The 11,494-nt window shown below is 43.9% G+C and overlaps 1 non-coding gene across 1 annotated transcript; it reads right to left on the bottom strand.

Moving 5' to 3' along the window:
- Nucleotides 1–854: 854 nt before the first annotated feature.
- Nucleotides 855–959, bottom strand: LOC136402040 (U6 spliceosomal RNA). Its single transcript, XR_010750937.1, has one exon. It is a non-coding gene; the product is annotated as a U6 spliceosomal RNA (small nuclear RNA).
- Between the last annotated feature and the right edge of the window lie 10,535 nt (nt 960–11,494).

Genomic DNA, 11,494 nt, shown 5'->3' with positions numbered 1-11,494 from the left:
TAAGCTATGAAAGTGGGTATTCAGGGAGAAGACTGAATAGCATTTTTTGAAAGATCTTGACATTGCAAATCCTCTGAAAAACCAACTGTTAGGAACACTAGCAGTGAAGTGATAGGGAGTGTTATTAATGCCATGCTTATTTTGGACCCAGAAAGGAAAAGGGCTGGTCTTCTGCATATTAAGAGAAGCCAGAGCCATCAGCAGCTGCTTAGAAACAGTAAAAGGCCTGTCAGTTGTTATGTGTTGGTCCTTCTACAGCCCTATTAAGAAGGAGAAACATGTTCTTTCCAGCTTAAAAAGACACAGAGATTGGCAGGCTTTCTGCCGAACCACCTTTATTGGAGGCATTTGTAAAAAGCATTGCAAGGAGCCTGCCCAGGTGGTGGCACAGTGGATAGAGCGTTGGACTGGGACGTGGAGGACCCGAGTTCCAGACCCCGAGGTTGCCAGTTTGAGCGCGGGAGCATCTGATGTAAGTAAGCAAGGCTCACCAGCTTGAGCCCAAGGTCGCTGGCTCGAGCAACGGGTCACTTGGTCTGCTGTAGCCCCCCAATCAAGGCACATATGAGAAATCAATCATAAGGAACCACAACGAAGAATTTATGTTTCTCATTTCTCTCCCTTACTGTCTGTCTGTCCCTATCTGTCCCTCTCTCTGACTCTCTCTGTCTCTGCAAAAAAAAAAAAAAAGCATTGCAAGGATGATCTTTGTGCAAGGTCAAAGGTGTAATTGTTCAAAAGCTGCCCACAAAGGCTAAATTGACAAAGCATCTATGTTAAAATATCCCCTCTGGCTTTAGCAGAATCTTCTCCATTTAAATGTATATCCCAATCAGGGAGATCATCTAATTTGAAACAAGTCCTGGCTCTTCCTAAACTGCAAAATTGTGTGCACAGGGGCCATGCTAATCTTCTCTATATTCTTTTGATTTTAGTATATGTGTCACTGACGTGAGCACCTAAATTGCAAAATTGTAAAAGATGATGGTTCTGATTCTTTTTTTATTGATTTTATTGGTGTGACATTGTTTAATAAAATTATATAGGCTTCAAGTATACAATTCTATAATGCATCATTTGTATATTATATTGTATGGTCAAGTCTCCTTCCAAGATGGCTCTAATCTTTTATTTTTTTGAGAGAGAGAGAGTGAGAGAAAGGGAGAGAAATGAAAAGCATCAACTTGTAGTTGTGGCACCTTTAGTTGTTTGTTGATTGCTTCTCATACATGCTTTGACCAGGGGGCTCTACCCGAGCCAGTGACCACTTGCTCAAGCTAGAGGCTGTTGGGCTCAAGCCAGGGATCATAGGATCATGTCAATGATCCTGCACTCAAGCTGGCAACCCTGGGGTTTCAAAACTGGGATCTCAACATCCCAGGTCAACACTCTATCCACTGTGCCTCCCACCAGTCAGGCAAGATCTCGCTAATCTTTTTTTTTTTTAGAGATAGAGAGGCAGGGAAAGAGAGAGACAGAAACATAGAGATGTTCCTTTATGTACCCTGATTGAGGAATCGAACTGGCAACTTTTGTGCTCCAGAATGACTCTCCAAACAGAGCTATCAGGCCAGGGCTTGATTTTTAGAGTAACAAAGAGAGGAAGGAAGAGAGAGAGGAGGGGGGAGGGAAGCATTCATTTGTTGTTCCACTCAGTCATGCATTCTTTGGTTGCTTCCATGTGTGCCCTGACTGGGACCGAATCCACAACCTTGTCATTTCAGGACAATGCTCTTAACTGACTGAGCAACCGGCCAGGGCAAGATGGCTCTAATCTTGATAGAAAGGTATCACATCCTTAGCCTTTATTCCTTCCCAACTTAATGTGGTCCTGGATGATCATCTTGTTATCTAGGGCAATAATTACTTATCATAAAGAGCTTTCATTCAATTGGTTGCTCAGTTATGGCAAGTATGTAAGTTATGAAAGGAATTTCTCCAGAGATATTCTAAACAAACATGAAGAAACAGAGCAGGATAGAGAAAGCATGAGTTTATAAAACCTACTGGACTGACTGCTGAAGAAATTACCTGCCTTTAAGATTCTTGCATGAATGACATATTTTCTATGAAAAATTGTTGGACTTCCATTTCTGACAATATGGTGGACTGAATGTGCAGAGAAATCCTCCTGATACAAAACACTCAAAAGTGATGGATAAAATATTAAAAATACATTGTTAAGTGCATTGTTGGGCTGGCAGAAAGATAAGGGAAAGGAATGATAGAAAGGATTTTTTTTTAAAAAAAAAGCATAAAACCAAAAATGGTAAGCCAGCACAGAGGCTAGTGTTGTCTTGGCAATCTCTGCAGATTTCTGGTGCCCAAGCCCAGAGTTTTAACAGACCAAATTTGGGGACCAGAGGCAAAGCCTGAGACCTATACAAAATAGGATTTTGAGTCAGAGACTCTGTCCTAAGGCTGGGATCCCCAAAAGGCAACACCATCAGTCTGTAAAAGAAAGATAAGGAGACCTGTCCAAAAAAAGTATGGGAGTGGAAGGGGAGTACTCAGAGATTTCTAATTTTAGTGGGGAGAAAAGGAAAAAATTTCAAGTGGTCTTGATTTAGTAGTATTGCTAGGCACAAGCAAGTACAATTCTTCTCTGGAAGAAGATGCTTTAAATATCGGCTTTCAAGAATTCCCATAGTTAAAATTCTAACAAACTTTAAAATTCACAGCAAACAATGGAAAAATCAGAAGGAATAAGATTTACACTTGCAGTGACTGCAGATATTGTTATTTTTAGGTACAAAATACACATTAAATATGTTTAGTATGTTTAAAGAAATAAAGAGTAAGAAAAAAGAGAAATGAAGAATAATTTGAAAAGACAAGGTAGGAGCAAGAGTTACCAAACATGACAAGTAGAATGGGAGAAAAAAAATACAATTTCTAGAAATTAAAAATATTTTCATTACAAACCCAGTAAATGTTTAGAAAAATATTTTAAAAAAACAGAACTAGAAAATCAGAAAATAGATCTGAAGAAATTACTCAGATTCAGTACCTGTGAATAAAGAGATAGAAAATAGAAAAAGAACATAATATAGGACCCTGGAATAAGGAAATATTTCTTAAAGAAGATACAAATAGCACTAACCCTAAAAGAAAAGATTGATAAATTGTACTCGGTAAAATTAGAAACACCTATTCATCACTAGACACCACTGAGAGAGTGAAAAAAGCATGTTCACAAGCTGTGAGAAGATATTTACAATACATATAATCAAAAGGACTTGTGTCAAGAATATAGTTATACATCTTCATAGAGCAATAAGAACATTGTAAATGGGCTAGAGACTTAATCAGGCACCTTTGTAAAGAGGCTATGCAGGTGGTCAAAGCTGGGCTACTTTCATAGTAATTCAAACATACAAATTGGAATCACAGTGAGACAGTATCACCCATTCACCAGAATGGCTAATAAACGTATCTATTAATCCAACAAGCACACTCCTGGCTTTATAACCCCAAATACGGACCCAGGGGTTTTGATGACAGGGGCATCAAAAGGTATGTATAAGAATGCTTATAATAGCATTATTTGTAACAGCCCCAAACTGGAAACTGGTATTCATTTCCCAAGGTTGCTGGAGCTGGATTTTTTCAGGCCATACAGTATTTCTTTTTGTCGCTAGCAGCCTGTGAGGCTCCACCAATAGGGGGCACTAGAGGAAGCCTGCATTAAGGAGAGAAGGAACTTGCTTCTTGCAGTTTGCTTCTGGCATCCAGGCATCTGAAGTATCATGGTGGCAACAGTTCTTTACCTTGGCAGCTGCACTTGATTAGAGTTTCCAGCTTTTCCCTCTTCCCAGAACCAGCCTTGATTGTGCCCTTCCAACATACTGCACCAGCTGTCCAGTACTTTCCTTGAGGTCTGAGCCCCAGCTCCCCTCAGGCTCTTCCTCCAAGCTTCTGGATCCAGTAACTCCTACTTCTTCCCTTTGTTAACCCCAACTCCTCCAGGCACTTCCTACAGTTGCCACCTCTATGTTTCCTTTGGCCTTTGGTCCTTATAATAACCTCCCAATGTTAAAATAACGAGTATGGTGCTTATGTTCCTGACGGGAAGCAACCAAGATTCAGTTGTTTTGGCCTCTGATCAGTCTCCCGACCAGCAATAAATTGATTATCACGTCACTTTTAAACAGGGAATCTCGGGGCAGCAAGATGGTTGATAAGGTTTGCAAATCCTCATAGCCTTGCTTGGTTGATTGTTGAAGGTTTCTTGACATGGTTACACAAATCAACCACAGGCAAAGACAACGGAGCATCCTAAAAGTCCACTTCTGTGACTGCCTCCCAGGAGGACAACTAGGTCACATCAAGCTTGGTGAACACTATCTGGCTACACTTCTTTTTCTCCTGTGAGTGGGAAAATGGCCTTTCTTAAAGTCTTCATGGCCTTCCTCAGATAAGTTGCTGAGGAAACTGAATTTGAGAACGTCAAACTCCAGAGGCACACTGCTGTTACTATGGCCACCACTGTGTACGTCTGTATTCAATAACGTCATTGCTAGGGCTAATTCTTTAACCAGATTGTAAACATGTGTGCACAGCTTGCCCAACAAAGGAACAAAAAGTTTGTGCAATGTGTAAGCAAAACAACGTGAACTAAGACCTTGATGGGCCAGGATCTTCCAGTGTTCTCTCCCCACAGGCTTGTACCAACCATTATAAATTATTATAAATCCAGTGCACCCTCCTGACCCCAGAAATCCCTCATGGTATGTAACTTTCCTAAGCCAGTTAAGTACACACCTCCATAGTTTCCACCATTTTAAATCTCCGTCTAAAGAAAGCAAGACACAAGCTGCTTATTCAAAATTCATTTTTAGCCCTGGCCGGTTGGCTCAGTGGTAGAGCATCGGCCTGGCTTGCAGGAGTCACCGGTTTGATTCCCGGCCAGGGCACACAGGAGAAGCGCCCATCTGCTTCTCCACCCCTCCCCCTCTCCTTCCTCTCTGTCTCTCTCTTCCCCTCCCTCAGCCAAGGCTCCATTGGAGCAAAGTTGGCCCGGGTGCTGAGGATGGCTCTGTGGCCTCTGCCTCAGGCGCTAGAATGGCTCTGGTTGCAACAGAGTGATCCCTCAGATAGGCAGAGCATCCCCCCTTGGTGGGCATGCCGGGTGGATCCCAGTCAGGCGCATACGGAGTCTGTCTGACTGCCTCCCCATTTCCAACTTCAGAAAAATACAAAAAAAAAATTCATTTTTATTTATTTTTATTATATTTATTTATTGACTTTAGCAAGAGAGGAAGAGAGGAACGTTGATCTGTTCCTATATGTGCCCTGACCAAGGATCAAACCGGCAACCTCTGTGCTTCAAGACCATGCTCTAACCAACTGAGCTACCTAGCCAGGGCATATATATATATTTTTAATTTGATTGATTGATTTTACAAAGGGCATTGGAGTGAGAAGAATCAAGTCATAATTGTTTCACTTAAGTTGTTCATTGACTGCCTGTCGTATGTGCCTTGACCAGGCAAGCCCAGGGTTTTGAATCGACAATCTCAGCATTCTAGGTCAATGCTTTATCCACTGTACCACAACAGGCCAAATCTATTTTTTTTATTTTTTTATTTTTCTGAAGTTGGAAACGGGGAGGCAGTCAGACAGACTCTCGCATGCACCCAACCGGGATCCACCCGGCATGCCCACCAGGGGGCGATGCTCTGCCCATCTGAGGGGTCACTCTGTTGCAACCAGAGTCATTCTAGCGCCTGAGGCAGAGGCCACAGAGCCATCCTCAGCGCCCAGGCCAACTTTGCTCCAATGGAGCCTTGGCTGCGGGAGGGGAAGAGAGAGACAGAGAGGAAGGGGGGGGGCGGAGAAGCAGATGGGCGCTTCTCCTGTGTGCCCTGGACGGGAATCGAACCCGGGACTCCTGCATGCCAGGCTGATGCTCTACCACTGAGCCAACCAGCCAGGGCCCAAATCTATTTTTAATTTTAAGCCAAAATAGTTTCATAAGATTTCCCAACGTGTACATTGTGTATTGTGCCAATCATAGGTCTGCCCTGAGGCATTATCCAACATCTTAGGATCACAGCTCCGGACCTTCTCAAATGCAATTTTCCTCAGGTCAGCCACCAGTTTCTAGAATCCTGCCTTTTACTATCTCCAAAATCTCTTATGTCAAGCATTCCAATTTGGTATTTTGATCCCTGTCTCCTATTCTTTCACTTAGTCAATCTGTCAATGTAGGAAACATCCAAACCTGTAAGAACTTTTTGAGTTTATTTGAGCCAAACTGTTGACTATTGCTGGTAAGCAAAATCTCAATGGATTGAGAAAATGTTCTGGGAAATAGCAGGTTCACCACTTATTTTATACCTCAGAATCAAAGGGGAGGGTACAAAGGGGTTACATGACATCCATTGGTGATAGATCAGAGAGGTACGTTAAAATACACTAGAGAAATCTCTGGGATTGGATAAAAAATAAAAGCAATAGATACAGCCTGACCAGGCGGTGGCGCAGTGGATAGAGTGTCGGACTGGGATGCAGAGGACCCAGGTTAGAGACCCCGAGCTCACCAGCTTGAGCCCAGGTGCTGGGGTCCAGCCCTGGGGGAAATCCAGGGGTCCCACAGGAAGAGACCGCGTTGGCACGAATCAAGTGAGACAGCCAAATTCTTTTCTTTCTCTTTATTCTCTCGTTAGCATTTACTGCCAGGCATCTCTGCCAATGGCTGGTCTAGCTTTACTTTTATACACACACACTAAGTTACAATCACATGGTATTCAGAATACATTGATTAATCATTGTTTTTGTTTCACTATGGTTACATTTTCTAGGTAACAGTTAATTCATTTCTATAAACTATAAATCAGGTGGTAAGTCATTCAAAGTACAGTTATACAATAACTTGAACAGCAATAACAATATTGATACAAACTTCCAAAAGGTCAGTACTGATTAATAACTCTACCTTGTCTAAGATTCTATTGTCTAGTCAAATTTTATTTATTTACTATATTCATACACTAGTTAAGTTATAACTTTATTCTTCTCAGAGTGTTCCACCACCTGCAGGTCAGGTATACAAGAAAAAAGGAAAGTTTCTCTACTACATGAAAAGGCTAGGGAGGTAAAGTGATGGATTAAGTGAAGGCTGAAAGGTGCTCTGTGTATAGTTACTGTTTCCTACCTATTCATAAGTCACAATCTATTCTTTCTAACATGATTAATAAGAAGAAATTCTCCTACAAACTTAACCCTTTACGAGGGATATCATAGCCAGCCTCTTATGTCTATGAGCCCAGTTCAAGGGGCTTACAGGCTTTTCTGTGGAACTCACACCCTCTGTCTCATTTCCTAAGACATTACTACGAATCTACAAGGAAAGCACGGTACTATTATTCCTGTGCCATAAATGATAGCACACACCCAGAAAAAGGGGGGATATAAGGCCAGATTAATTCAAAAAGGTCAAAGGGGGAAGTATCGTTGTGCCTTTCCTTTGCGGTGACTTTGTCAACCAGTAGCCATTGGTCTTCTCTGCTGTGACTTTGTCAATCAGCAGTTTTTGATCTTCTTCTGCTGTGACCTTGTCAGCCAGCAGTTGTGGGTCTTCTCCTGCTATGACCTTGTCAGCCAGCAGTTGTGGATCTTCTCTGCTGTGACCTTGTCAGCCAGCAGTCGTTGATCAGCTCCCAACATGCGGGCTCATCTGGTTTGAGCAAAATCCCACCAGCTTGAACCCAAGGTTGCTGGCTCCAGCAAGGGGTTACTCGGTCTGCTGAAGGCCCGTGGTCAAGGCACATATGAGAAAGCAATCAATGAACAACTAAGGTGTTGCAACGCGCAATGAAAAACTAATGATTGATGCTTCTCATCTCTCTCCGTTCCTGTCTGTCTGTCCCTGTCTATTCCTCTCTCTGACTCACTCTCTTGTCTCTATAAAAAAAAAAAAAAAAAAAAAAAGCAATAGATACAAAGATGCGCGTAGGAGAGTTAACAGTTAACTATTCACAGGATAATAGTAACAATGAGGGATTTGTGTTCTCTGCTTAGGTAGGGTGATTGTGCCCTTAAGTGGACAGGTAGAGAAGATTGTTCTTACATTTTAAATGAATGTTATCAGGAACGTTTTTTTTAAAGATATTTTTAAATTTATTCTATTTTATTTTATTTTTTCAGAGACAGAGAGAGAGAGAGTCGGAGAGAAGGATAGATAAGGACAGACATACGGGAACGAAGAGAGATGAGAAGCATCAATCGTTGATACACCTTGGTTGTTCATTGATTGCTTTCTCATATGTGCCATGACCGCGGGCCTTCAGCAGACGGAGTAACCTCTTGCTCGAGCCCGAGACCTTGGGTCCAAGCTGGTGAGCTTTTGCTCAAACCAGATGAACCCGTGCTCAAGCTGGCGACCTCGGGGTCTCAAACCTGGGTCTTTTTTTTTTTTTTCCAGAGACAGAGAGAGAGTCAGAGAGAGGGATAGATAGGGACAGACAGACAGGAACAGAGAGAGATGAGAAGCATCAATCATTAATTTTTGTTGCAACACCTCAGTTGTTCATTGATTGCACTCTCATATGTGCCTTGACTATGGGGCTACAGCAGACTGAGTAACCCCTTGCTCGAGCCAGTGACCTTGGGTCCAAGCTGGTGAGCTTTGCCCAAACCAAACCACATGAGCCTGCGTTCAAGCTGGTGACCTCGGGGTCTCAAACCTGGGTCCTCCACATCCCAGTCCGACGCTGTATCCACTGCGTCACTGCCTGGTCAGGCATCAGGAACGTTTTGTAGATGCAGAAAGACAACAGACAACCTGACTAGGCAGTGGCACAGTGGATAGAGTGTAGGACTGGGATGCAGAGGACCCAGGTTAGAAACCCCAAGGTCGCTGGCTTGAGCAATGGGTCACTTGGTGTGCCATAGTCTCCCTGTCAAAGCACATATGAGAAAGCAATCAGTGAACAACTAAGGTGCCGCAACAAAGAATTGATGCTTCTCATCTCTCTCCTTTCCTGTCTGTGTCTCTCTCTGTCTCTGCACCAGAAAAAAAAAAAAAAAAGACGACAGGCTCCATTAAGGTAAGGGTTGACTTTTGTTATAGAAAAATTTAGAGCAGAACTAAATGAAATAGAAAAAGAGAGAAAGAGAGAGAGAAATACTGTCCTAGCACATGACTACCCATCATGACCTGCTTTTAGTTAGAAAGTATTAATGTCACCCTGGCTGGTTGGCTCAGTGGTAGAGCGTCGGCCTGGCGTGCAGGAGTCCTGGGTTCGATTCCCAGCCAGGGCACACAGGAGAAGCACCAATCTGCTTCTCCACCCCTCCCCCTCTCCTTCCTCTCTGTCTCTCTCTTCCCCTCCCGCAGCCAAGGCTCCATTGGAGCAAAAGTTGGCCCGGGCACTGAGGATGGCTCTATGGCCTCTGCCTCAGGTGCTAGAATGGCTCTGGTTGCAACAGAGCGATGCCCCAGATGGGCAGAGCATTGCCCCCTGGTGGGCGTGCCGGGTGAATCCCAGTTGGCCGCATGCGAGAGTCTGTCTGACTGCCTCCCCATTTCCAACTTCAGAGAAATACAAAAAAATAAAATAAAATAAAGAGAAAAAAAAAAGAAAGTATTAATGTCAGACCATCCTGTGTGGTTACTTTAGGTCTCTGAGTTTGCAAGGTTACCATGCAGGCCTCTCATGAGCTTGTCAGCTTCAGCATATGACCCCATTTTTGTTTACAAATCTTACTGATGAGACAGGATAAGCTTCTTTTAGACAGAGGGGAATGCTTATCAGTTATTAGGCCTCTCCTAGATAAGGTTAAAGTTCTCTTCAGGGACTCCCCAAAGAACTCTGCTCTGAGGCTGCATGGTGGATATCAGCCTGTGAAGGAACCTGGAAGAGCTGAGAAATCTACTCTGCGCCTGCGTGAGGAGCCCAGCCCTGCTTACACCAGACCCCACAGCATTTCCAGGAGCCATATGCTTCCTTAGTGTGTGTTTCCTTGATGCTTCAAGCTCCTTCCACCATGTTTTCAGTGAACCTCTTTTGAATCTGTTTCACCTCACCTCTTGATTTCTATCCTTGAAGCAGGACAAGGACCCCTTCGCCGGTGAGCCTGAGACCTCTGATTCATTTACCATCTTTGTTTTACTAACAGTCTCCCCTCAGGTACTGCATATACGCATATCCCTTGCACCTCCTCCTGCATTGTTTTTGCTTGGCAACATCTTGACCTTGTACTATCACTATCTTTTCACTCTGGGCCTTGCCTTAACACCCAACTGTGCATACTGGCTTCCCTTGAAATTCTCACCATAACTCTCAAATGGGTATTCAACACTCTGTGGCAACCTTCCCTGATATGTTTTCTTTCCCACATTCTAACACATTTATTTTTGCACTTGCCTTTGCCAGCTTGCCTTCACCACATACTTCCTGCAGAAAACGAGAGCAGTCAGGCAGGGACACTTCTGTCATCATACCAGCTGCCACACTTACTAGTTTCCCAGCTATGTGCTCAGGCTTACAAGGATAAGGTTTGTCCTCTATGTGGGCTGGCATCCCACCCTCTTGCCCTTCTGATGAAGAGCTTCTCTCTTAAAATTATTCTCTCTGCCTTCTTCTGGATCCTTAGCTTTTCTCTCGTCATTGATTATTTCTTCCTTTTTTTTTTTTTTTCTTTACAGAGACAGAGAGAGGAACAGACAGGAACGGAGAGAGATGAGAAGCATCAATCATTAGTCTTTCGTTGTGACACCTTAGTTGTTCATTGATTGCTTTCTCATATGTGCATTGTCCGTGGGGCTACAGCAGGCCGAGTGACCCCTTGCTCGAGCCAGTGACCTTGGGTCCAATCTGGTGAGCTTTGCTCAAACCAGATGAGCCCACACTCAAACTGGCAACCTCAGGGTCTCAAACCCGGGTCCTCCTCATCCCAGTCCGACGTTCTATCCACTGCGCCACCCCCTGGTCAGGCTATTTCTCCCATTTATTTCAGCATACAAACACTCTCTAGGATACTATCTCCCATTAAAAAATTTTCCTTTACCCCAGATCCTTGTTCACTACCACATTTGTTTGCACCACGGTATAGTAGAACTTTAAAAAAAAGACTGTCTGAGGCCCTGGCCAGTTGGCTCAGTGGTAGAGCATCGGCCTGGCCTGCAGGAGTCCCGGGTTCAATTCCCGGCCAGGGCACACAGGAGAAGCGCCCATCTGCTTCTCCACCCCTCCCCCTCTCTTTCCTCTCTATCTCTCTTTTCCCCTCCCGCAGCCAAGATTCCATTGGAGCAAAGTTGGTCCAGGCGCTGAGGATGGCTCTGTGGCCTCTGCCTCAGGCACTAGAATGGCTCTGGTTACAACAGAGCAATGCCCCAGATGGGCAGAGCATCGCCCCCTGGTGGTCATGCCGGATGGATCCCGGTCGGGCGCATGCAGGAGTCTGTCTGACTGCCTCCCCGTTTCTAACTTCAGAAAAATACCAAAAAAAAGACTGTCTGTTGTCTTTCCTTACTCTCTCACTCCAA

Source organism: Saccopteryx leptura, chromosome 3 (genome assembly GCF_036850995.1).
Source record: "Saccopteryx leptura isolate mSacLep1 chromosome 3, mSacLep1_pri_phased_curated, whole genome shotgun sequence".
Lineage (NCBI taxonomy): Eukaryota > Metazoa > Chordata > Mammalia > Chiroptera > Emballonuridae > Saccopteryx > Saccopteryx leptura.
The sequence above is the reverse complement of the archived record's forward strand: the minus strand, read 5'-3'. Positions and strand labels throughout refer to the sequence as shown.